The following is a 27,224-nucleotide window of genomic DNA, read 5'->3' as shown; positions in this document are numbered from 1 at the left end:
AAGCTTTGGAATATATGTGTGTAATATATATATGTATGTATGTACATAAATATATATATATACTTGTGTGTAAACATGTGCTTGCACATACACATTCAGATAAATATATGACAATATATGTGTATATACACAGAGATGTGACTCGAAGATATTCACACCAAGATGTAATATATATGAAGATATACACAGAGTTATAATAGATATGAAGGCATGTACAGTTGTTATATAGGTATATACACACATATATGTACACAAATATATACACACTATATAAATAATGTATAAACACACATAAGGGCAGCTAGATGGAACAGTGGGTAGAGTTCCAGCCTTGGAATCAGGAAGACTCATCTTTGTGGGTTCAAATCTGGCTTCAGACACTTACTAGTCGTGTGACTCTGGGCAAATCATTTAACCCTATTTATCTCAGTTTCCTTATCTATAAAATGAGCTAGAGAAGGAAATACAAACCAGTCCAGCATCTTTGGCAAGAAAATTCCAAAAGGGGTCATGAAGAGTTAAACATGACTGTAAAAGACCAAAGAGGACTACCATGAAGTCAGCCAAAACCACAACAAATATACACATAAACTTCTCCCTTCCAGCTTCATAAAAAGTGTATTTCTTGGCAGGCATGGAAACTTTGTTCTAATTGAGCTGAAATATTATTTTCAGAAATATGAAAGAAGAATAGTGAGCACGGTGATAGTAATCTTAGATAATGTCAATGCAATCAATCATTTTTAAATACTGGCAGGAACCAAGTGTAACAGTGCTTAGCTCCTGGGTAACTGACTAGCTGTAGTCTCTGTTCAGGGGTGTCATTTATTGTAACTTAACCATGAAACTGGTGGGATTAATTTTTCCTCTTAGACAAGTGTGAAACTGCAAGTGTATTTAAAAAAAATCTTTTTAATGGCATTTTATTTTTTCAAATTGCATATAAAGACAGTTTTCAACATTCTCTCATAATATTATAAGAGTATTTTAGATATGTACATGTTTATTTATAAATGGCTCTGCAATTTTGTGGACTGTAATTTTTTTGATCTAAGATTTTTTCAATGTGAAACACACCTTCCCTCACACGACCCCCTCAGTAGACATTGGTGGGTGCATAATTCTAGTTGCTATATTCAGACCACATGCATAGGGCATATTTAAATTTATTCTAACATTTATTTCAGGAAATGACACAATTATTAAATTATTACTAATTATTATTATTAAATAGAAATCAATCATATTTTTTATAACTATTGGCCATTCAATATAAGGCTTTCAGCACTATCCAGCCATTGCAATAGTGTTTTGCACTACCCAACTAATGGAATAGAATTGAATAGAAAATCTGGAAGATTAATCAATTGATCAATTAAACTATAATATTAATTAAGTCACTTAGGTTTCCATTTTCTATCCATGGGCTAGAGCCAAATGCATAATTAACTCAAGTCAAGTCAACAAGCATTTCTTAAGCATCTCCTAATTGCTAGGCACTGTGTTAATCAGCAGGACTCCGACACAGAGGATAGAGCATGGGGCTTGGAGTCAAGAAGACTCATTTTCCTGAGTTCAAATCCTCAGATACTCGCTGTGTGACCCTAGACAAGTCACTTAACCCTGTTTACCTCAGTTTCTCATCTGTAAAATGATCTGCAGAAGGAAATGGCAAATCACTCCAGTATCTTTGCCAAGAAAACCCCAAATGAGCTCACAAAGAGTTGGACAGAACTAAAATGACTGAGAAACAACAAAAATTAGAGTAAAGTAGCTGGATAAGTATTTCTGTATTGATCTTCCCAGGTTAAAATGAACAAGGGCAGTCATAAGGGGGAAAATAATCCACAAAAGGGCAATGTAAAACTTTAGCCAAGAAAGCAAAGAGAGGCATTAGACTGGAGAAGACAAAATGACTTTGCCTTGATACTATAGATACTATAGAGTTAGAACTGGAAGGGAGTTCAGAGATCATGTGGTCTAACCCCTTCATTTTACTTATGAGGAAACTGAGGTCTAGAGAAGATTCAGTATGAGTATTAATGTTGATTGTATGGATGTGAATCTCAGGATTTCCTATTTTCTCCCCATTCTGCCATCTTCTAGGGCAGCCGAGGCCCCAGAAAAGTATTCTTAGCATGCAAGTTCTTGGAAGTGTAAAATGTTTCAAGATCAGAAGTAGATATGGTTTTTATCAATAGAAAAGTTGCTAAAGGAGCCATCTTGTCCCTGTACCTAAGGATCACTGGAATTTTCATCTACCCTACAGGTGACCCCCATTACAATGTGAACTCCTGGAGAACAAGTACAGTCTTGATTTTCTATTTGTTTCCCCACCACCAAGCAAGATGCATAGGATATAACAGGCACTTAATAAATGATTTCTCATTAGTTCATTGCCCAGTTCCCCCAGCTTCTCAGGAGTCTCTCCATCTCTGTAATGCCTAGAGGATGACCCTTATTCACTACTATACCCTAGGAGTAACTCTTCAGTCAAGAGAGAAGAGGCAATGAATCATTTTTATAATTTTCTATTTTGAGGCATGTAGGTGGTATAGTGGTTAGACTACTGGAACTGGAGATAGGAAAACATGAATTCAAACCCTACCTCCCATGCTTACTTAGCTGTGTGATCCTGCAGAAGTCACTTAACATTTTGCAGCCTGTTTTCTCATCTGTAAAATGGGAGTAACTATAACAACTTCACAAAGTTGTTGTAATGATCACATGAGATAATTAACATACATAAAACTCTTTGCAAATGATAAAGCCCTATATAAATGCTAGTTATTACTTGTGATTATGATTATTTTTTCCACTTAAGGGTTCACTGCTCAATAATTACCTAAAGTGCTTGTGTTGTGCCTTCTTTCTATGTGCCACAGAAGAGCATTGAAATACAGGCTTACAAGATCTATCTCTCTATCCATGTCAAAGGACGCACTTTGTCATGTTGAGACAGCAAGAAGCTGGGGAAATATGAGAAATGTTTTGAGTTTAGTTTCTTATTTTGGGTTTCCACTGAGTGCCCCGGAGTCTAAACTTGTCTAGAGAGAAGAGAAGAAAAATTTATGTCACTCCTGTGATGGATGCTTTAGTCAGCAAATAGTCAAGTCTTAAAAATCAGTAAAAGAATATCTCAATCATTTGCCTTAAAAAGATTTTTCATCTCAGAGTCCATTGAGGCCCATTGGGATTACATCAAGTTGTATCTGTGGTTGTCCATCCTTTGGGATTTAAAGAGGCTTTGGAAAAGATCCTCCTCCTGCTCCAACATATCCCTTGTGCCATCTATCAGAGAGCCTACAGTTCAATCATGAGAGAGTTACCCCTTCAAGTCTCCAAAGCAATTCAATTCAATAAGCATTTATAAAGTGTCTACTATGTGCCAGGTACTGAACTAGGCACTAGAAGGCGTTTTGGTCATTAAGTATCTCCTTAGTAGGGCCTGGTATAGTACTAAGAGCAGTAGGTATGGAATAAAGTAACTAGAATTTTAATACTTTCCCTATTGCTGGAAGCAACTAGATGCTGCAATAGATAGAAGGTGGACCTGGGGTCAGGAAGACCTGAGTTAAAATTCTGCCTCAGATGTGTCCTGTTAGGGGCAAGTCATTTAACCTCAGTTTGTCTCTGTTTCCTTAACTGTAAAATGAAGGTGATAATAATACTATGAGGATCAAATAAAATAATATTTGTAAAGCATCACAATGCTTCACACATAGTAGGTGCTTTATAGATGCTTGTTTCCTTCCTTACTCCCTAGCCATATAATCTTGAGCAACTCACTTGAGTTTTCTTGGCTTTAGTCTCCTCAGCAGAAATATGGGGAGAGACATCATGGAATAGAGGGGAGAAAGCTGACCTTAGAATCAAGAAGGCCTGGACTGATGTTCTACCTCTGATATTTATGTTGGTTGAGCCACCCCAGGAAGATTGCTTGATCTCTCAATAGCTCAGTCGATGAAATCACAGATTGAGACCAAGACAAAAAGACAAAAGAGGGTAGGAGAGAGGAAATGCATGTGTGTATGTGTGTGTGTGTGTGTGTGTGTGTGTGTGTGTGTGTGTTTGAGAGAGAGGGATGGAGGGAGGGAGGGAAGGAAGGAAGGAAGGAAGGAAGGAAGGAAGGAAGGAAGGAAGGAAGGAAGGAAGGAAGGAAGGAAGGAAGGAAGGAAGGAAGGAAGGAGGAAGGAAGGAAGGAGAAAAAAGGAAAAAATAAGAGAGAGGGAGGAGAGAAGAGAGGAAGAGGGAAAAGGAGGGAGAGAAGAAAAGGGAGAAAAATGAGATAATCTCTGACGTCTCTTTTAACTTTAAATCCATTATCCTGTGAATCCTAGGATTTTAACTAGAAGGAGGATGCCATCCAACCTAAGCACCACCCCCAATTTTGTGGATGAGAATTTGGGAGCTAGAGAGGAGAAACAGCTCATCCAAGTCCACACAGCTCATTACTGGCAGAGGCAGAGACAAACTTCTGCATTCCTAACTCCCAGTCCCAGGGCACTTTCCATTACACAAAAATTAGTTTAACAGATCCTAAACCAGACCTGAAGTAGTCCTTGTAGGAAGAAAATAGAAAGGGGAAGCAACCAATTCAATTCAATTCACCAACTGAATTGTAAGGCCAGTACACCAGGTGCTGGAGACAGAAAAAGCAGAAATGAAAGACACTATCCTCAAGGAACTTACATTCTGCTGAGGGTAGGGGGAGAAAAATTCACGTAGGTTTAAAAAAAGCAATTTCAGAAGGGAGGGAACACTTAATTACTAAATAGGAATTCAGAAAGGAGGTGACCCTTGAGCTCCATCTTGAAGAAAGCTAGGACTTCTTTGAAGTCAAAAAAGAGGAAGGAGTATATTCCTGGCATGGGAGGCAGTTAGTGCCAAGTCAAATCAAGTCAGTAAGTGTTTAGGTGCTTTCCAGGTACTGTGCTAAGTGATGAGGCAAAGATCCAAACTTGTCCCTACCCACAAAGAGCACAAAGGAAATACGTGAATAACTAAGAATATGCCAGGGTAATATGTAAGAGATATATGTGTGTAAACATTCATACATGCGATACACATGTACGTGTGTACATGTGTATATACACATATGTATATATGTATGCACAGAGAGAAAACACTAACATCGAGGGTGACTGGAAAAGGCCTTCTGCATGAGGTAAGATTAAAACTGAGACCTAAAAGATGCCAAGAGAAGCCAAGAGGCAGGGATGAGGGAGATTGTTCCAGGCATGAGGGAGAAGCAGTGAAAAAGCTCATGGCTGAGGGAAAGTGAAGAGAGGAAATGTAATGTCAAGCTTAGAGAACAGCTTGTAGGACGGTTGGCTGGAAGAGAGTGGTAAGATGAGTAATACTGAAAGTTGAGAAATTTAGCTGTTAACCAGATTGTGGAGGGACTTAACATGCCAGGTTGAGGAGCCTTTATTTCATCTAAAAGGAAATAAGGAGCTCTTCAAGATTTTTGGACTAGATGAGTGACATGGCAAGACCTCTCTTTCAGGAACATCAATATGGCAGCCATGTGACAGATGAATTAATGACAAACCTGCTGAAGAGGGGAAGGAAAGGTGAGAAAGTAGCAAAGACAATTTCCTGATTTTGCATGGGGTTAAATATAGGTTGGAATGAGTACCTCAAATCTCTTCAGTCTGACACTAAACTTTCAAGGGGAGTAGAAGCTGCTGATGTAAAAGGGAACTAATTTGTGGGTCACTGGAGAAGTTATCAAATTGAATTTGCTAGAAACTTTGGGAGCTCTAGCTTTCTACTACTAGTGCTTTCCTAATCATAATGGTGCCTAAGTCTAGCATTCCTTGCCTATATCTAGCATAAGGTGAAAGGAGTTCACAGTTTGGCAGGTTATGATAGTAATTAGCTAGTCCTGAAATTAGGGCAGATCTCAATATTCTCTGGCAAGTTTCCCACCCATTTTACTCAGAACTCAAAAGAAGGGAAGAAAAAAACACATTAGTCAAGAAATAAGTAATCTTGGTCTGTTACAGCTACAAAATAGTTAGTAATCAAGGATTGGGAGTTCTGGATACTTCCAAATAATTTATATTACCCTGATATGCTCTAAAACATGAGTCTAGTCAGTCAACGGTAGCCATTCAAACTTAAGAAGTACATTTCAGAGGAAAACTTGCGTGAAGTCACTCAATGCCAAGGAAAAGGAACTATAATGCAAAATGTATATAGGTATCCAATGCACCCTCTTCAGTCAACTGAATAACATACCTTCATGAATGGGATGGAGAAGTTAACAAGGTCTTTAGACCTCAGATTAGCTCCTAGGCTTGATGGAAGAAGGACACAGACTTAACCCCTTGAGAACATGGGTTTCTTCTTCTTTGCATGCTTAACTCAATGACATGCATAGAGTAGGTGCTTAATAAATATTTGTCAAATAGAAACTAATTTAGCTGGTAAGGGCACAGAACTAGTTTATCCCAAAGTTTACAGTTATAGATTAAACTAGAAGGGATCTTAATTTATTAGAATTTATTTCTATTTTTTTTTTTGCTGGGGAGGGTAAGGCAAGAGAGGCTTGAATCCATAAAACTAGTTCAAGGCAGAGGGGAGAGGAGAGGACAGAACTCGTGTTTTAATTTACAGTCTAATATCCTCCCTATTATATCATGCTAATTCTCATGGTCAACTTCATTAAAAAAAAATAAGCTTTCTAGTCATTCTGAAATGCCCAAGGGACAGGGCAAAACAATTGATTTGAGTTAGAAGAGATCTATGTTTAGAACCTACCTTCAGCACATGCTAACTGTAACCCTAGGCAAGTAATTTAATCTCTCTATGCTTTCATCTCTTGAGCTATAAATTGAGGGAGGTGGTCTTGGAGGCCTTCAAAGATCCATCCAACTCTAAATCTATGATCCTTTGATTTATAAAATGGGAATAATTTTTATAATGCCTACCTTATAGTACTATTATAAAGACCAAATGAGATAAAATATGTAAAACATTTTATAAATCTAAAAGTCCTATACAAATGTCAGCTATTGTTATCAAAGACTCTTCAGCTTTTGCCCCAAAGTGATTTCCCCTTAGGTGCTCCATGTTCAGTTTCTCTCATTAAATATTTATAGAGTGTTGACCATGCCAACAATGTATTGTACTGTGGTAGGCAATTTTTTTTGTAAGTTTAAGAAAGGGCTTTTACCTTCAAAAAGTTCAGCAGGAGAATATGAAAGTAACATACATGAAACAAAGATGCATAAGGTGGTATATGATGGGATGACCTCTAAGGTTTCTTCCAGCTGAAAGATTCTCTGTTTCTATAGCTCTATGAAATGCCAAAAGATATGATATAGAGCAGAGGAAGTTCAGAGACAAGAGCTAGCAGTGGGCTAGAGGACACATGGCCAGGGAAGAACTTAAGTTAGACCTGAAAAGATGGATAGATTTTGAATAGGTACAGAAAAGGGAAGAAATCATCTCAGGCTGGGGAAATGGGGAAGGTTTAATAATCTGCAGTTCACATTTGGATTCAGAAAAAGGGTCGTACTTGAGGACCTAGAGGGCCACATGTGGCCTGGAGGCCACAGGTTCCCCACCCCTGGTTTAATTGTTTGATTTATGCTCCATAACAAAACAGCAGGGCCTTTGGAACCCTATGCTTCTGTTTAAAAGTCATGGCTAATTATGAATGAATGTGTAACAAAAGGAAAATGTGATATGTTCCACTCTCCTGACTCAGTTAATGGAGAAACAGGATTTAGTCAACAATATGTTAAAATAATTACATCTAAGGTATTACTCTTTTTAGGTGACCATTTTATTTACTGAAAAATGGACATGTGTGTGAAAATACAGAGAAAGACAATTTAAGGAGAAATATACAAAGTTCAGGGAGGACCTGAGTGAGAACAACCTTCTCAGAAGCAAACTACTGACTGATGTCTGCAATGTATTGTTTCCCAGCAGCTAATTTACATATGATTGCTTTTAAAACTTAGAAGTTTAATGATGGGGAACTGAATCAAAGAACTGTTTGGAGACAATTGTATATCGGCCATTGTGTTATAACTGACAGAAATTTAGGTTTGGGATTTCTCAACGCTAAGACACATGTGGATCACTACCTAGGAGAAAGCTCCACTTTGAGGCAAGGATGACATGAGAAATCAGGGAATTGGAAAGTAGAAGTCAGGGAAAGCCCCTGCTTGCAGAAGATGAGACAGAAGTCAGAAGATAAATCAAAAAATGCAAAAGCTAATGGAGCTGAGAACCCTCTTTTGGGTGAAGAGATGACTGGGGAAAGACTTGCTCTCTAGTGCCATCTACAGTTTGGTAGAAGGAAAAGCCCTCAGAGGCTTATCTACAGTGTCCTTAATTGTCCTTCAGGGCTTGGGAGAGAAACACCCCTCAAAGCCAGAGAACACTCTGAAGAGCTTTGAAGATTCCCGGCTTAAAGGAACTGTTTTTCATTGATAGAGTATAATGATACCTCAGCAACCAGGGAACCAACCTCGAAACCTCATCAAACACTAGACTTAAGACTGCTGTTTGCTAAAAGAGCATTCAAATAAATACTGCAATCAAAGTCCGAGAACTGCCAGAAAGGTCCAGCTGGAGAGCAGAGAGGCCCAAAGGGGAGCTGTCTTGCTCAACAAATAACAGTGAAGATTGTTCCTTGAAAAGACATAATCCATTATTGTCATCAAAACTAGAGTTTATATCACAGTTTAAGATCTGAAATGCTTTATATGTATTCCACTTGAGTTGTCTTAGGAAGATTCTGAAGATCACCTGGCAAGACAAGGTTCATGTCACTGAGGTCTCCTCTTGAGCTGAACTGCACAGCACTCAGACTCTGCTGTAGGAAGAGTACCGCTCTTGGCTGGCCACATAGCCAAATATCAAACACACGATTTATCTAAAAGACTATTTTACAGAGAACTTGCCTGTGGCAAGCACTCACATGGTGATCAGAATTGGTACAAGGACACTCTGAAGGTCTCTCTGAAGAACTTTATCCCCAGTTATGAGACATGGGAGACACTGGCATAGGACCACCATGCTGCATGAGCAAAGTAGAATTGAAGTAGCACAATGGAAATCCAGAGTACAGATCCATCCCAAATGTTCTAATGAACTACTTGTGCCTGACCTGCGGTAGAGTCTTCCAAACCGGTACTGGACTTAGCAACCACAGCTGAACACACACCCCTAATATCATGGTGGCATTGGACCCCTTCAAAAACAAAAGATGAAAACGCATATTAACATATTTGATCCTCAAAGACCTCAAACTCTATCATCTGGAATTGAAGGTTGCCCTTAGAGCATTGGTTTCCCTATTTATGTATCTTACTGTTGGGTTTCCATTTTTGTGCCCCTACTACCACACTGACACTATGTATAACTGGTGGGAGAATATGATCTAGGTTTATGGGTGGATTGTTTAATGTTTATTCATGATAATTTTACCTATGACAGTATGACAGGACCAAGGTCTGAGGGCTTAAAAAGAATCACTAGGTTACTAACACCCTCTGGGTCCTACACATAACCCTAATATGGGAGAATTTGTACATATACTTCTTACTACTGCAGCTCCTGAGTCAGAACTAGCATGCTTGCTATTTAAAGACATTAAGGACCCTGAGGGCAGTAGTAGACAAATGATCAACCCTCTGGTGAACCATCTAACTTGTCAAGCCAATATGGGTTCTAGGGGAATAAATGAGCCTCCTCTGTCTCAGGAAGAAAGCAAGCCTGAATAATGTTGGGGGTTAGTTCTATGACCATCCAATATATACATACATACATACATATATATATGTGTGTGTGTTATTTATGCATACATATAAATATATGAATGTAGACATACATATTGTATGTATAGGTATATATGTATTCCCCACTATTTGGGGGGTGCAGCTATTCCTGGGGGCCCTTTGATGCGATGTTCTGTCCTACCTCTGTAAGGTCCAAGGGAAAATGGAAGTTGAAGCGCTGGTGGTGGTGGTCGTGGTGATGGTGGTGGTGGTAGTGGTAGTAAGGATGGTGAAGGGTCACTTCCCTGCACAGTGGCTGCAGAACCAGGCTGGAAGTGGGGAGAGGGGAGAAGCCTGTTATTACTAGGGCTCTTGGGTTTGCCAGTTATAAAAAAGTTTATTACAACAGAAGAAAAAGCAAGCTAAACACCCATGATTGGATCCTGGAAACTTGACTGTGCTGGGTTTTTGAATTTATTATTATTCTCCTAGTGAACACTGACAAGTTCTCAGTAGTTGAGTTTTCCCTAATCCCTCAGTAATTATTAGAGATGTCTAGGGGGGAAAATTCTTTTGATGAAGAGAATGATTGTCTGGTATTCCTGTTTATTTATTCTCTTGTAATGAGTAAGTTCTTGGTGAGCCTGATCTGCTCCTCTTTTGGATTTCTTTGCACATAAATAATTTGAGGGTAAGATTTATGCTCAAAGAGTAATGAGGTAAACAGGACCAAAGGGAATAATTTAAAAGCAATTCAGAGTAGGTGGATCAGATGTGTACAGGAAGCATCATCTTACAATACACAGATCTTTGGATTGATTCTGAGCAACATTTGAAGACAGACTGAAGGAAGATGAAGTCTTGCAGACCTTTCCTCCAAAGAGATCTCAAAGCACTTTCTCAAACTATAAATAAGTTATGGCTTTAGACTCCAGTGCTGAAAGAGGAATAATTAGCCAGTTCATTAATTTTGCTTCCTTTGTTACTTTTACTTCCCAAGCTTTCTTGGTAATCTTATCAGCCACCATAGGGTCCATTTACACCCCTGTGTGTACAGTCAACCCTAGTGACTCTTTGGAGCTCTAACTGCCTGCTGGACATCTCCACATAGGGGTATCTCAAACTCAACACATCCTAAATGAAACGCATCCTCTAAATTTTCTCCCTCTAAATTTACTTTCCCTATTTAGTTAGAGAAAAAAATAGAACCTGGATCTCTTAGTTTCCTGTCCAATGTCTTTCTCAATATACCATGCCACTTCCAAACTTCCTAATTTCTGCTGAGAACCTCCTATCTTTCTAGTTACTAAGGTGTATGATCTGTGTTGTCTTTCACTCTTCTTCACCTGTATCCTTCATGTCCATTAAGTTGCTAAGAATTATTGATTCTACCTGCATAATATCTTCCATATCTATCAATCAACTCCTCTCCAATTACACAGCCATTACTTTTTTAGGCCCTCATCAATTTTCACCTGGACAATTTAAACCAGCTCCTTAAACAGAATCTTAATTTCTAATCTTTCCCCTCGTCAATCCATCTTTTATTCAGTTTCCAAAATAATCTTCCTAAAACACTGTTCTGCTCAAGAATCGTACCTCTCAAAAATTTTCAGTGACTCCCTATTATTTGCAGAACAAAATACAAATTACTCAGCTTGGCTTTTAAAGCCTTTCCCAGTCTAATTCTAGTATATCTTTCCAGGTTTTCTTCATTACTCTCATTCATGCAAGCAGATGGTTTATTTTGTACTGTTTTCTTCGTATTATGCAATTATTAAAAAATTTCTGTGTTAAGAGTAACTGATGTATACTGTACTTAAGCCTGTTTATCTGTGGCATGTTGACTCCATTATGCTATAGTCATATAACTAGGGGTCAACAAAATCAGAGAAAGGAAGTAAAAAAGTGTTAAGTAAGCAACTGCTATTTTGATCCACAGGTACTACACTAAGACTGACAGAAACGGAGTGACATTTACAGTTAGTGGGTGTCTTAGACCACATTTGACTTTGATTCTTCTTTACTCCATGTCTAGGGCTCTAAACACTATGCTATCTAGCCATCTCTGAGAAGTATCATGGGACAGTGGAGAGAGCACTGGCTTTAGAGATGGAGGACTTGGGTTCATATCCAGTCTCTGTCACTATCTATTTTGGCAAGCTGTTTCACTGGGTTCAGTTTCCTTATCTTAAAAATAATCAGGTTGGACTTAATGTCCTCTATGTTTCCTTCCATCTCTAAATCTATCCCATCATCTTAAATCTATCAAGTTCAAAAAAAGAAGGCAAGATTTGACCAGTAGGGTATTGAGAATTATTCTCGTGGGCTACATCTACAAATTCGCATCCATAATTAGATAATGACCTACCCTTTCACTCCATGAGGACCATAAAGGGATTGGGGCTTCTTTAGTACTTCTGCTTTTGTACTGGGTTGCCTCTTTCTGGGGACAGTTTAAGTCAGAATTCCCAAAACAGTTCTTATTGGTTTTTTTAGTTGCTAAAAAGTGATCAGTCAGTTTAATTTAATTTTCTGAAACACAGCGTTTTCCCAATAACCTCTCCCCCAACCCCAACTCTGCCTCAGTGGGAACACATGAGAAGTCGTCCAATGTAACAGAGAGAAAAATACAAATTTTGACTAAATCACTAAAGAAGCCCAATAAAGAGAATTTTTATGCACTTCCTGAATTATTTTAAAGAATTCTTTAGCTCACACAATCCACTGTTCCTTTCATAGACACCTACTCACTTCAGACAAGAAGAATTAAAATGTTTTCTTACAATTGTTTCAAGAGTATATGTCATACACATTAAAAGAAAGGGGTGGGGAGACAGTTGTACCTATATTCCGCCAACATTTAGAAATATTTTTGTGATTTCTCCCCTCTTTTAATTGTTGCTGACACCAGACTCTACCTCCCATTCTTTACCTCCCATTATTAAGGATCATCATTGTGTCTCACATTTATACAGCCTTTAAGGCTTTATAAAGTTTCTTTGATTACCCTCTGTCCCTCACCCCAATTTGCCTACCTCAGTAGTGGCAAGCATAGAGATATTCAGGGTACATCATGGAACAAGGAGGAGGAGGAAGGATTCTCTGCAGATTCTAGCACATTCTCAGAATCGAGTTTTGCACTTAGCCCCTTTCACAATAACATGCACCATTTAGGGAAATAACACCCGCCTACATTGAGCTCTCCTTTCTTGGAACTCCTATTGTCTGTACATGATAGGGAGGTATACTGTACCTAAGTCTGTTTATCTGTTTCTGTAGATAATAGAAAGTGGGCACTTTCTAGTAGAAAGTATTTTGAATTATGTCAGTAAGGAAGACCTGAATTGTAGTCTTTAAAGAAATTATAGCCAGAAGGAGACTCAAGCAGTGGTGACCTACAGTTTATGAAGTGGCGAGACGAAAAAGTTTAAGAAACCCTTTTCATTCTATAGGAAACTATGGACCAAAGGAGGATAAGGGAAGAAACATTTATAGAACACCTACTATATGCCAGACCCTGTGCTAAACACTTTACAAATATTATATCATTTGATGAAAGAAATTAAGTAACTTACCCAAGGACCATAGTAAATAACAATATTGGTACATGAACTCACATCCTTTGACTCTAATTTCAGTGGAAAAATCTAGCACTTTTCCTAATAATGGCAAATTACTTTATCTTTCTGGACCTCAGAGTCCTTCTTTGTAAAATGAGCATAGTAATATAAAACCTGTTCTTATATTTCTGCATAGGTGTTGTGTAGCTCAGAAGAGCTGGAAGGACTTTGAAGTACAAAGAACCCGTGCAAATGTAATGTATAAGGTCTCTAGGGATCGATTATGTATGGTTTAATTCTCTAATGGCTTGATATTAACCGAACACCAGCTCAGCTATTGAAGGCTAACTTTGACTGGGCCCTCACTGTTACTCAACAATCCCTTCATTTCTCATTGGTTCCCTGTCAAATCCACCATCATGATTCCAAATTTTTCTGCTCGTAAAGCCTCTACTGCCCTGCATTCTCTGCAGTTGATTTTATGTTCTCTAGTACATTCTTCATACCCCTGCTATATTAATGTATCTTACATGTAGATTTAGTAATGTCACTGCTTAAAACCCTTCGGTAGACTAGGTTCTGGGTACTTCACATGTCCACGTCTTGCCACTTCCTTTCCTTTCTTATATTCTTCAATATAATAATATAACTTGTTCCTCATTCCTTTCCAGGCTATATTCCCTACTTGTTCTATTACATGGCAAATCCTGAATACATACTCTAGCCTTGGAATTCATACATTGGGACTACCTTCAAACCCTTTAGTCTCCCCTTCTGATTGGACGTCTCCTCCCAGAGCTTCTATTGAAGGAGAACACTGTGGCCACCATGTCTCATTCTTCTTCAGGCTACACCATGGAGTCTCTCTAAGATGCCCCACACTGGGCACCTTCATTCTTGCCCTCCACTTTCAGCTTCCTTTGATATATTGTCTTCCTCAGTTAGAACATAAGCTTCTTGACTGTAAGAACTATTTTTCTGCTTGTATTTGTGTTCTCAGAGCTTATGGCAGAGCCTGGGACATGGTAAGTGCTTAATACATACTTCTTGACTGGCTCACTGACTGTTTGGAAAGTACTCTAAGTTTTAAAAAGAGCTTTGTGTATATACTTTTTCCTTTATCTTCACAATAGCTCAGTGAGGTAGGTACTACATATCATATTACTATCTTTATTTTACAGATGAGGAAACTGGAGCATAGAGAAGTTGGGTGATGTGCCCAATATAACATGGCTAAAAAGTGTTCAACATGTGATTTCATCCTAGGTTTCTCCTGAGTTCAAGTACAATGCTCGTTCCTCTATATCTTTTTGCTTGGACTCTACTTCTCATTCCAGCTTTATGAAATGAATTCCTATTCTGCCTTTAAATTCCAAATCAAATGCTGGGTCCTGTGAAACCTCCTCCCACTTCCATCCAGTAACAACTTTTTTTTCACTCTTGAAACTCGCACTGTGTATCATTTGCATTTTTCATACTAAATAATATAAAAATACATCATCATAATAATGATTTGTATGCATACTAAACTGGAATCTTCAAGAAGATAGGAACTATGTCTATCTAAACTTTGTACCTATTCTGGTATCTACAGTGGCATCTAGTAAGAGCTTCATAGATGTTTGTTAAATTTCTCTTTGCCTTCCTACTCAAAGATTCTCTGTATCTTCATTTACTTTTCCCTTTTTCTTGTCTGTTTCAGAGAGTTCTCATTTCCACAATATCTCTGATCCCTTTTCCTAGATCGAGCTCCATTAATCATCCTCTATCATATCTTCACTTAGCCCTCTCTATTTACTCTTTTCCCACATGCATACATGAATTTCTCCCATACTAAAATGAAAAACCAAAAATCTATCCTTCCTTTGACCTCTAATCCTCTCTGATATTCACCCTCCCTCTTCTTTCATTGTTGATATTTTGAAGAAATAGTCTGCAACTCATTTCCTCACCATTCATTCACTTCTTACCCACTTGCAACCTGGCTTCTACCAAGAGGAGACGAGAAGAAGATGAGAAACGCTGAGAAATGAGACTGCATTGCAACCTTTACCCCTAGGTGACCCTTTACTCCCAAACCTTCCCATCTTTCCAGTTTCTCTATTACTAATGGGAATACGACCATCCTCCCAATCTCTCACACTTGCATCCTCAGTGGTATCCTTGACTCTTCAGTCTTTCTCATCCCTCTCTATATCCAAACTGGTACCAAGTCTTTTAGTTTTTACCTTCATAAATCCCTAGTATAAATTCCCTTCTCTTCAATGACATAGCCACCACCCTGATGCAGACCCTTACTAAATTTCTGCACTTTTGCCATAGACACTTGGTTGGTCTCCCTGCCTCAAGCCTCTCTTTATTCTAATCTCTTCTTGACTCAACTGCCAAGGTGATATTCCTAAAGCCAAGTGTGGATATTACATACCCTTCCTCCCTCAGTAAACTTCAGTGGCTATTTATTACCTCCAGGATCAAACACAAAATCCTTTGTTTGACTTTTAGAGTTCCTTATATTTTGGTCCCTTCCTACCTCCCTAATCTTCTTTTACTTTATTCCAGTTCACACACTCTATTATCCAACGACACTGGCCTACTTTCTATTCTTTGTACATGACATTCCATTTTTCAACTCCATGTCTTTTTACTGGGTCTCTCCCATGCTTGGAATGTTCTTCCTTCTGCCCCACCCCATTATTAATTAACATCTTCCTTCTAAGATTATTTCCCACTGACACTGTACATATTTTCAATGTTCATAATTTGTTGTTGTTATTTCCTTGAAAGTAAGGACCATGTTTTATCTTTCTTTGTTTCTTCAGTACTTGGCAAAGTGCCTGGGATATAGTAAGCTCTTTATAAATACTTACTCACTTCACTTGACTCTTTAGAAACTTCTCGCCCTAATGTCATCACTGACTTTCTAAATCATCCAATCCATGTTCTGCGCTCAATTCTCCTTGACTGTCCATTTGATACTATGGATTGTTCCCTCCTGTTGGATATATTCTTATTCTGTGGTTTCCTTGACACTGGTTCTTTGATTGATGACCCTTTGTTTCCTCTTTTCCTCCACCTAAATATAAACCTCTCTCTCTCTCTCTCTCTCTCTCTCTCTCTCTCTCTCTCTTTCTGTCTCACTCGACCACAAATATATTTCTTTCTCTAACAATTTTACCTTGATACCCTCCCACAAATACCCAGATCTACATCCAAAGATCCCTCAAATGTCATATATATATATATGTACACACACACATATATATATAAATGTACATACATGTATAAAATACACATACATTATAGATACTACATATATATCCATCTATATACTGTACCTGCATCTCAAACCCAACGTGTCCAAACTAGAGTTCACCATATTCCTTGCCTATCTTTCTAGATTGCCCTCTTACAGTGAATAAAGTCATCATTCTCAAAATCACTCAGACTCAAAACCTTAGAATCATTCTTATTTCTTCCTCTTCCAAATCCTGTACATTAAATCAGTTCCTAAATATGGTGATTATCTCTTCTATTGCCCTACCTACCATATATGATTGCAATAGAGTTGACTTATTATGGAGGCAATTAACAAATCCTTGTGGATGTTAAAAGGAAATAATCATGAAAATTATTTGGTATTGGTTAGAAAAATAGAAAATTACATGACAGAATATTATTTTACTCTAAAGCATTAGGAATGTAATGAATACAGAAAAGTATATGAATATGTATATGATCAGATACAGAGTGAAGTAAGCAGAGACCAGAAAACAATTTACATGATGACTAAAATATGTAAAAGAAAAAACCAACAACAAAGCAATCATAATTGAATGTAGCAAAATTACAAAGAATAAGCATGGGTCAAAAGAAGTGATGTTAAAAGCACCCATCACCTCACTCCTTTGCAGAGGTGGAAGTCTCTAGGTGGGAAACATTGAATATATTTTCATACTTTTTGATGTGTTGGTGTTTTGCTGCTTTTTCTCTTTTCTTATTAAAATATTTTTTTCTGATTTGAGATAATTTTCTGGGAGAAGAGAAAGGATACCGAGAGAAATTCTAGTGACAGGAAAGAAGATAGCAATATAATCTAAAAATAAAGGAAAATAGAAAATCAGTAACAAAACATTGATTACGTACCACTCTGTGCCAGATACTGCAGACTAAACAAGGAAGAGTCAGAAACAAATGAATGTAACAACTAACTGTTCAATAAACTCCAAACCATTAATGGGGGAGCTCATTATTTGATGAAAATTATTTAGAAATCTTGAAAAGCAAAAATTAAGTTAATATCAACATCTTATACAATATACCACAATAAACCCAAATGGGATATATGACTTGAATATTAGAGAAGATATAAAAAATTACAAGAGGATCTCTCATAGATATGATTAAGTAGTGAATTCTTAATAAAATAAAGAATAGAGAAAATCACAAAAGATAAGCTAGCTTTTATTATATGAGATTGAACATTTTTGCATGAATAAAATTAATTCAACAAGGATAAAAAGGGAATAAGTCAATTGAGGAAAAAATTGAAATCAATTATTTCTGACACAAGTCTGATATGCCACTCTCTAATAGAAAAGTGGTCAAAATATATGAACAAAAATTCCACAAAAGAACAATTGGCAACTCAATGAAATATCACTTTAAAAGAACTAATAATATAAGAAACACAAATCAACTCTGATCCTTCACCTCACACCTAGTGAATTGGGCAAAAATGAGAAAAGATAGAAATAATTAATGCTGGAGGAGCTGTGAAAAAGCAGATAAACTAATACAATCTTGGTGGAATGGTTAGGATAAAGAACAATTTAGAATTATTCTAAGAAAATGACTCAAATGTCCGTGCTCTTGAACAATAGATCAAATACCTAGGCAAATATTCCCAAGAGGGTCAACAATAAAAAAAGAAAAAGAAAAAAAGAAGAATTCCATATAAATTCAAGTATTTGAAGCAGCCCTTTTTTCAGTTGTAAAGAACTAGAAACAAAGAAGATGGCCAACTGTGATACATAAATGTTATATGCTTTAAGAAATAATGAATACGAGGACTACAAAAGAAGACTTGTATGAACTGATGTCAAGTGAAGTAAGTATAACTAGGAAAATAATGTATTGCATGACTACAACAATGTGAATGGAAAGAGCAAAAAACAAACAACAAAACGACAAAGAACAATCAAAGAGATCAACACCAATTAAAATGGAATGCTGTAAAACTATAATGACAAGAAAGAGATAGGGAATGGTGTCTCCTCCATCCAGTTCTTTTGCAGGCTATTGATGTGGACTATGTTTGACTTCTGTTGGTTAGTTTTGCTGAACTATTTTTTGTTTCCCTTTTAGTTCTCTGTCATAAAGCATGGCTCTCTGAGTGCAGAAAAGGTGAAGGGATATTTTGAAAAATGTAAATGTACAGTAGTTGAAGTATTGTACTTGGAGTCAGCTGAGCAAAGTTCAAATCTCACCTTAGACACACTAGCTGTGTGACTATGGGCAAGTCACAATGTCTTAGCCTCAGTCACTTCATTTATAAAAAATTGAGATAGTAAAAATATCTGTCTTACTAGATTATTGTGAGGATCAAATGATATAACAGCATTTTGCAAAGCTTAGATTGCTATATAACTGCTAGCTATTATTATTATTATATAAAAACAAAAGGTACAAATAATAATTTATTTTAAAAGAAATTATTCTTTTAATTAAAATTAAATATTTTAATTTTAAAAAAATATTTTAATTTTTAAAAATTTTAAAATAAAAAATAAATAAAAATTTAATTTTAAAATAGTCAAAATAAATTATTTTAAAAGAAAAAATATTGATGATAGTCCATAGTGACTCACCAGCTTCATTGGATCAATTATCTTCTTTTAATAGGTAACTCCCCAAAGTATATAGCTAACCTTAATCTCTTACTGAAGTTCTAGTCTCATGTCTGCTCTTGCCTTCTGGATATCTCCACTTCAAAGTCTTGTAGGCATCTCAAAATCAACATAACCATCTAACCTGCTTATTACAACACTCCTCCAAATGTCCCTAGTTGTGTTGAGAGCCTCATCATCCTCCTAGTCACTCAGGATGGTAACCTTGGAGTCACCCTTGACTCTTCCTCATCTCCATATTTAACAAATTTCCAAATCCTTTTGACTCCCTCTTCACAATATTTCTTACATAAATCTCATTCTCTCCCATTTTCAAGGTCACCACCCAGTCTAGATCCTCACTGTGGCTCACCTTAACTATTGTAATAGACTTCCTTAACCATTGTAATGTATTGGTTTCTCTACTTCTAGCCTGTTTCCTTCAATACACTATCTAAATAGTTATCTGAATAATTTTAATAACTTTCCAAAGGAAGAAATGGCACTTCTCACTGCCCAAGCAATGTGTCCTTCCCCTACTCAAAAACCTTCGGTGGTTTCCTACAGCTTCTAGGATTTAAGACAGTCTCCTCATCTTGTCATTGAAGACCCTGAAAAGTCTGGCTCCAAGCTTCCTTTCCAACTTTATTTCCTATTACTCCTCTTCTTGCATTCAAAATTCCAGACAAATTGGACTGCTGGCTATTATCCAACCTCAACATTACATTTTCTGGCACCAGTAGTCCCAGAAGTCATCCTCCACACCCAGAATCTACCTTTTTTCTTTTTCATTTTTGCCTTTCAGAACTTCCAGTGCTATTATGGCTTATATCTTTTGCCATCTCCTCTATGAAACCTTCCCTATTACCATGACTTTCTAGCACTTTTCCTTTTTCAAATTACATTATATTTACTTATCTTGCCATATATTTTATCTTTCAATAGAATTTAAACTTCTTAAGGACAATGGCTATTTCATTGTTTTCTTTTTAACTCCATTGCCTTGTATAGAATATATACTAAATAAATGCTTATTGAATTATCACATGTTAAATGGCTCACAGCAAATGGTATCATAGATACTTATAATACCTCCTTGGAGACTTCCTTCCAAGTGGACGTTAAGCAATTAATAATCATTTTTTAAAATTTAGGTCCAGTCATTCAACTAGCCTACCCAGTTGTCCTGTGTCTTAGTCCACATTTCTCTGTTTGGTCCACAAGAATAACCTGAGGGGCTTTGTCAAATGTTTTGATAAAATTAGGTAATACTTTGTTAATAGCAAACCCTTGCTCTAGTGACCCTTTCAAAAAAAGAAATGTAATTGTTTGAGTATCAGCTAGAAACAGCCTCACTGGTTCTTTGTGATCTCCATGCCCTTTCTGTGTTCACTAGCCTTCTTTTTAATATGTTCTAGAAATTTACTAGGAATTGAAGTCAGACAATTAGTATTTATTAAGTGTCAGGCACTATGCTAGGTGCTGGGATACAAACAAAAGTAAAAGACATTCCCTGCCCTCAAGGAGCTTATAATCCAAAGAGGAAGACTTTATGCAAGTAACCACGTACAAACAGACTATATACAGGATAAATTGGACATAATTAACAGAGGGAATTAAGAATTGGTAGAATTAAGAGGAATCAGGAAAGACTTCATAGCAGATGGGATTTTAGCTAGGGAAGCCAGGAGGTTGAAATGAGCAGGATGTAGACTAATGTTACCAGCTTGAAAGATACACAAAGAGCGGGAGGGATGAGGTATAAGAAGACTAAAAGGGTGAGGGAGGCAGGTCATAAATGGGTTTGAACATCAAACAGATTTTATATTTGATCCTGGAAGTGATGTGTGTGTTCGTCCTTCGTGGCCAAAGAAGACCGCAACATCAGAGAAATGATGACATGACTTGCCTTGACTTTGTTATGAGTGAGGGAGGGCTGTGCAGGTCACCAGCCTTACTTCTCCTCCAGAGTCATCTGAATCCTGTGACCAGATATTCAATCAGGGTGACTGGAGATGACCCAGGATGAGGCAATTGGGGTTAACTAACTTGCCCAAGGTCACATAGCTAGTGAGTGTCAAGTGTCTGAGGTGAGATTTGGACTCAGGTCCTGTTGACTCCTGCACCGGTGCTCTATCCACTGCACCACCTAGTTGCCCTCCTGGAAGTAATAGGGAAATACTGCAGTGGATGGAGTAGGGAGGAGGGGGGAACGTGGTGAAACCTGTGTTTAGAAAAAGCATTTTGTCACCTGAGTGGAAGATAGACTGGATCATGAGGAGACTTGTGGCAGGTTCCCTGGCCTATAGAAACAGAATCTACTGTCTTTAATTTTTCTTTCAAAAAATAGGACATTTGTCCTTCTCCAGTTCTGTGGCATCTCTCCCATCAATGGCTTTGCTCTTTCTGTTTTCTCCACCTGAAATGCCCTCCCCTATCTCACCCCATAGAAATCCTATCTATCCTCTAAGTCCCTGCTCAAATTCCATGAACCTCTCCCTGATCCTCCCAGCCAGGAGTGATTTTTTCCCTTCTCTGAACATCCATAGCGCAGTGTTGGAACGTCTCTTGTGGCACATATCATATTCTGCCTGAATCACAGTCATCTGTGTGTATGTGTCATCTTCTTTATTAGACTATAATCTTTTTGAGGAGAGAGCTACAGTTTTGCCTTTGTGCATAGGCACCAGAGTGCCTAGCATAAAAAATATATTATTTCTTATGTTGCAAATATTTGCTGAATGAATGAATAAATAAATAATGATTTACTGGATGAATGAATGCTTATTATATAGCTAGAAGATTGCTAGGAATAGAGAAGGAAAAAGCTTCTTATGTCCACAGGTACATTATGTACTTCTCAAGCTAAGACTGAACCACAAACTTCTTTTTATATCTCTTCTGACACTTCTTTCACTACTGGGAACATAGTAGGTGCTTAAGAAAATATTGACAGACTGATTCAGCACAAGAAATAAAACACAAACTTTGGCTTGTCAAAAAAGTAGTCAAACCACGTCTAAAGTTTGTGGCTTACCATTTTCTCAAACAGCACAAACATGATATGTGCTCTCTCTCTCTCTCTCTCTCTCTCTCTCTCTCTCTCTCTCTCTCTCTCTCTCTCTCACACACACACACACACACACACACACACACATACACACACACATACATACACACACACAGTAGCATTGCATGACTATTTCTCAGCTACTAGCAAACAATAAAAGCGCAATGTACTCTGGGTCAGAAGGTATCAGGCAGTAGCCATCAGCAAAGGCCTGAAATGATTCAACTGTTAATCCCAAAGAATTCTGCTGTAGAGGTCAATGGATGCCCGAAGATGAAATGACAAACCCGAAATGCTCATTGCTTTTCATGGGAGGTTTAGCCCAATCCTCCTCTTGGCTATAGATGCCAAAAAGCATAATTACAGCTTTTACCCTGCTCCAGTTTTCATATTTAGAGTCAAGAACTGAGGCTAAATGATCATCTTTGAAGTTGCAGATCATTAAAATGATGATTCTGTCCAATTGGACAAAGTACAAATAAAACAACCATCATAAAAAATAAATTTGGACCAAGGTGCTGAGGATAATACAGATTAATCCATATGCCAGGAATGACAAATATGAAAGTGACCTTCAGGTCTGAATGTTGCAGAAGACTGTGAAGGCAATAGACCAACATACTGTAAAAGTGGTCCTAAATCTGTACCACAAAACGATGATCAGCTTCTCAGAGGGCCATGTGACAGAAACAGCTGCCAAACTGCATTTTCTGGAAATCTTACATTTGTCCACATCACTGCCAGATTAACCTTTTTAATTCCAGATTTGATCATGTCATTCCTCCCTTTAAAATTCTTTCTTACCTACCTCTTATCTGCTGAATCAAATCCAAATTCCTTTGTCCAGAATTCAAAGCCTCTGTCTCTTTTTAGAGAAAATGAATACCTGTTGCAAGAGGGAAGGAGGAGGAATTAGCCTAACCCATGATATGGAGAAATAATGACAGATATTCATCCTATCACAACAGGTATTATTAGCCCCCTTTTACTGAAAAGGAAACCGAGGCTAAGGGAGGCTGAATGAAGAGAGAGTTGATAAGTATGAGAGTTGGGATTCAAACCAGAAACTTCCTGACTCCATGTCCAACACTCTTTCCACTGAACCTTGTTTCCTTGCAAGTAAATTTATTTTATATACAACTCTTTAGTTGGTATTTTGTATAAATAAACATGTATATTATATGTGTGTATATTTATTTGTGTGTATGTGTGTGTTGTCCTTCCCAATGGTGTGTAGGTTTCTTTAGGTCAGGTGCTATTTCAATTTTCTATCTGGGTCTCCAGTGCCTAGCACAATTCCTGGTTAATAAATGCTTGTTGATTGCTTCATATGCACATAGGATCACAATCTAGAATTAGAAAGGACCTCAGAGGTCATATAGTCCAAACTTCCTTCATTTTATAGAAGAAACTGAGGGATAGGAAGTTTAAGTGACATGTCCTAGCTCACAGGAATAGTAAACATCAGAGGGGAGATTTGAAGCCAGGTTCTTTGATAACAGTCAATGCTCCTTCCATCATACCATGTTGTTTCTCGAACAAGTCATGAACAGTCACTCCTTTAATCATTTATCCCTAGAGGATAGCTTCCAGATAAGAATAAAGACATTGAGCACAACTGGGCAGAGGTCCTGGATGCTTAGTTTTAGGATGTCACAGCGAAAGGAGGGCATCTTTGGCTTGCTACTGGGACTATGTTACTGAGAGAAACTGGTATCTGTCATGACTTCACAATGCATTGAATCCATGGCTATGACCAGGGCCAGCCTTTTTTCCATAAAGATCAGGCTATTATTCATGTACTTAGTGGATCATTTTGGCAACAGTGTGGAGGATGGATTAGAATGTGAAGAAGCTTAGACAACCCAAAGACCAATTCAGAGGCCATTATAATAATCTAGATGAGGAGTAATAATGACCTGAACTAATATGGTAGCAATCTGACTTGACAATGGTGGATGTAGGCAAGAGATGTTGTAGAAACAGAAATGGCAAGATCTGGCAATGTATTGGATGTGTAGGTTGAGGGAGAAAAGAGCCAAGGATATAACTGAAAGTATAAACCTGGGAGAGTGGAAAAATGGTGGGACCTTCAAAAAAGATAAAAAAGTTTGGAAAAGGGGTGGGGCTTGGGGAGAAATGGGCAGGTAGGTGGCACAATTGATAGAATGCTGGATCTGGAGTCAGGAAGACTCATCTTCCCAAGTTCAAATCTGAACTCAGACAATTATTAGCTATGTGACCCTGAACAAGTCTCTAAGCCTGTTTGCCTTGATTTCTTCATCTATAAAATGAGCTGGAGAAGGAAATGACAAACCCTTCCAGTATCTTAGTCAAGGAAACACCAAACTGAATCACAAAGAGTCAGACACTACTGAAAAATGACTGAGCAACAACAGTTGAGGGGCAAAGATAATGAAATAATAATGTTGTCTCCATTGCCTTCTCCCCTAATCTATTGTAGTGTTTTAAGTACAAATTTGCTTAATCAGATGCTTTCATCATGATATCCTGGAATTAGGAGAATGAGAGTTTTGATGAGATAGGATGCCATAGTGAGAGGCCAGAGACAAGTATGAAGTTACGTCTAAGTGGCAAGGTAATAATGCACCAGGAAGTGAGAGAAAGTAACACTTTGGCTTAGGAAGGTGGTTTCATATATTGGTCTAATATTAAAATAATAATATACATGAGACAATCTGTATATATTAAGCAATAAAATCCTCCCCTTTCAATACCAATCTATTTCAGTCTTATCTTGAAACTAGATGTGTGTGTGTTCATCCTTTGTGGCTGATGAAGACCATGCTATCAGAGAAATGGTGACATAACTTGCACTTGACTTTGTTTTGAGTGAGGGAGGGCTGTACAGGTCACCAGCCTCACTTTTCCTCCAGAGCCATCTGAATCCAGTGACCAGATATTCATCAGAATGACTGGAGATGACCCAGGATGAGGCAATTGGGGTTAAGTGACTTGCCCAAACTCACACAGCTAGTGAGTGTCAAGGTAAGAGCCTGAGGTAAGATTTGAACTCAGGTTCTCCTGATTCCTGCACTGGTGCTTTATCCACTGCACCACCTAGCTGCCCCAACTTAGACAGATGTACACTCCACTCAAACGAGCATCACTATTTCACAAACATGTCTTCTATTCTTTCTTGTTCCTCTGTGTATAGCATTCCTTCCTTCTACACAGCCTCCTATACACATCTGAAATACCATCCCCTCTCTGTCTTCAAAATCTCTGACTATTCCTATCTGTAAACCAACTATGGAATCCAAGCAATTTATTTCTTGTCATTTGTCATATACTCTTTGCTATTAGGTATCTTTTCATGCATGATTCTTATCTATTCAACTAAATGTTACGCTTCTGGAGAGCTGTGTTTTATATTTCCTATTTTGCAACAGCTTGTCAATACATATTTTTAAATTACTATTAATTATGACTTTGGGACTGCCTTAATTACTAATCCAAGGACAATTGTAAGATTTTTTAAAAATTTATTCAGAACTCAAGAGATTTTTCCTCAACAACTTTAAAAAAAGTTTTTCTGGCTTTTTCCCTTTTCTTTATTTTAACTATCCAATGTCTTAGGAGTCAAATTTAGATTTCATGTCTCCACAAGTATCCCACAATAAAGACTCAAAACTTGTGACCACTGCCTCTCTGGAGACCAGAAGGAAAAATCTCTTTCTGTGGACAAGATGGAGAAATGTAGTGAGTTATAAAACAATTAGATGGGTTAGAATCTAGTTGGCTAACTGATTCCTAAATGTGTTGATTAATGGATTTCTGTCAACCTAAAAAGAATTCTTTATTAGAGTGCAATAGAGATCTTCCCTTGGTCTTCTTCTGTTGAACATTTTTATCAATGACTTGAATAAAAGTACAGATGTCATGCTTATCAAATTTGTAGATAATACAAAGCTGGGAATAGTTAATGTATTAGATTACAAATGGTATTCAAAAGGATCTAGATAGACTTCAATGGTAAACTGAGGCTAGAAAAGTGAAATTTAATGATAATAAAAATAAATCTTGTACGTGAGTTCAAAATAATTATCTGGGAAGAACAAGAAATATATGACTAGAAATCAGTTCGTGAAGAAAAGAACTAGAGCTCCAAGTAGATTATAAACTCAACATAAAGTAGATTATAAACTCAACATAAGTCATCAGTGTGATGTGATGGGCAAAAAAAGTTAGTATAGTTCTAGGCTGAACTGACAAGAGTAAGAGGGACACTGCAGTCCCACCACACACTTCTCTGGTCAGGCAACCTTTGGAGTATTGTATCCTTTCTGGAAGTCATACTTTAAAAGAGACAATGAACTTTTATGACTGTTATCCCTTCATAAAACAGAGATAATCATCAGGGTTTAAACACATTAAAAGAAAACTTGCCAACAGACCCAATTCAGCAAAAACTTCTAAAGGCATTTAAGAAAGAAAGTAGAAGGAAGACAATGGAGAGAAGCAAAATGGAAAAGATCTTCAAATATTTTTATATCAAATTTTTTCTGCTTTCAAGGACAGTAGAGTCAGCATACTTGTACTCTAGTAGCACCATATGGTTCAGGAGGAGATAATGATGACACTAAAAATAACAAAATTTAGTAAAACAGCTGGATGACAAGAAATATTCATAGAGAAGTTCCAGGCTGAAAGTGATGCAATTCTGTCCCAAAGATATGACAAAATGAAAGATACTGAAAGTGTCAAGGGAAAAAAAAAACAAAAAATCTTGTGCCTTTATCAATGCTGAACAATAATGAACCATAGGCTTATTTTTCCACACACACACACACACACACACACACACACACACACACATATATACATATGTGTATACTTATATATGTATATATATACATATATATATACACATGTGTATACTTATATATGTATATATATATACATATATATATATATATACAAATATGCATTGAGAACATCC

Source organism: Notamacropus eugenii, chromosome 1 (assembly GCF_028372415.1).
Source record: "Notamacropus eugenii isolate mMacEug1 chromosome 1, mMacEug1.pri_v2, whole genome shotgun sequence".
Taxonomy (NCBI): Eukaryota; Metazoa; Chordata; class Mammalia; order Diprotodontia; family Macropodidae; genus Notamacropus; species Notamacropus eugenii.
Note: the sequence above shows the minus strand (reverse complement) of the source record.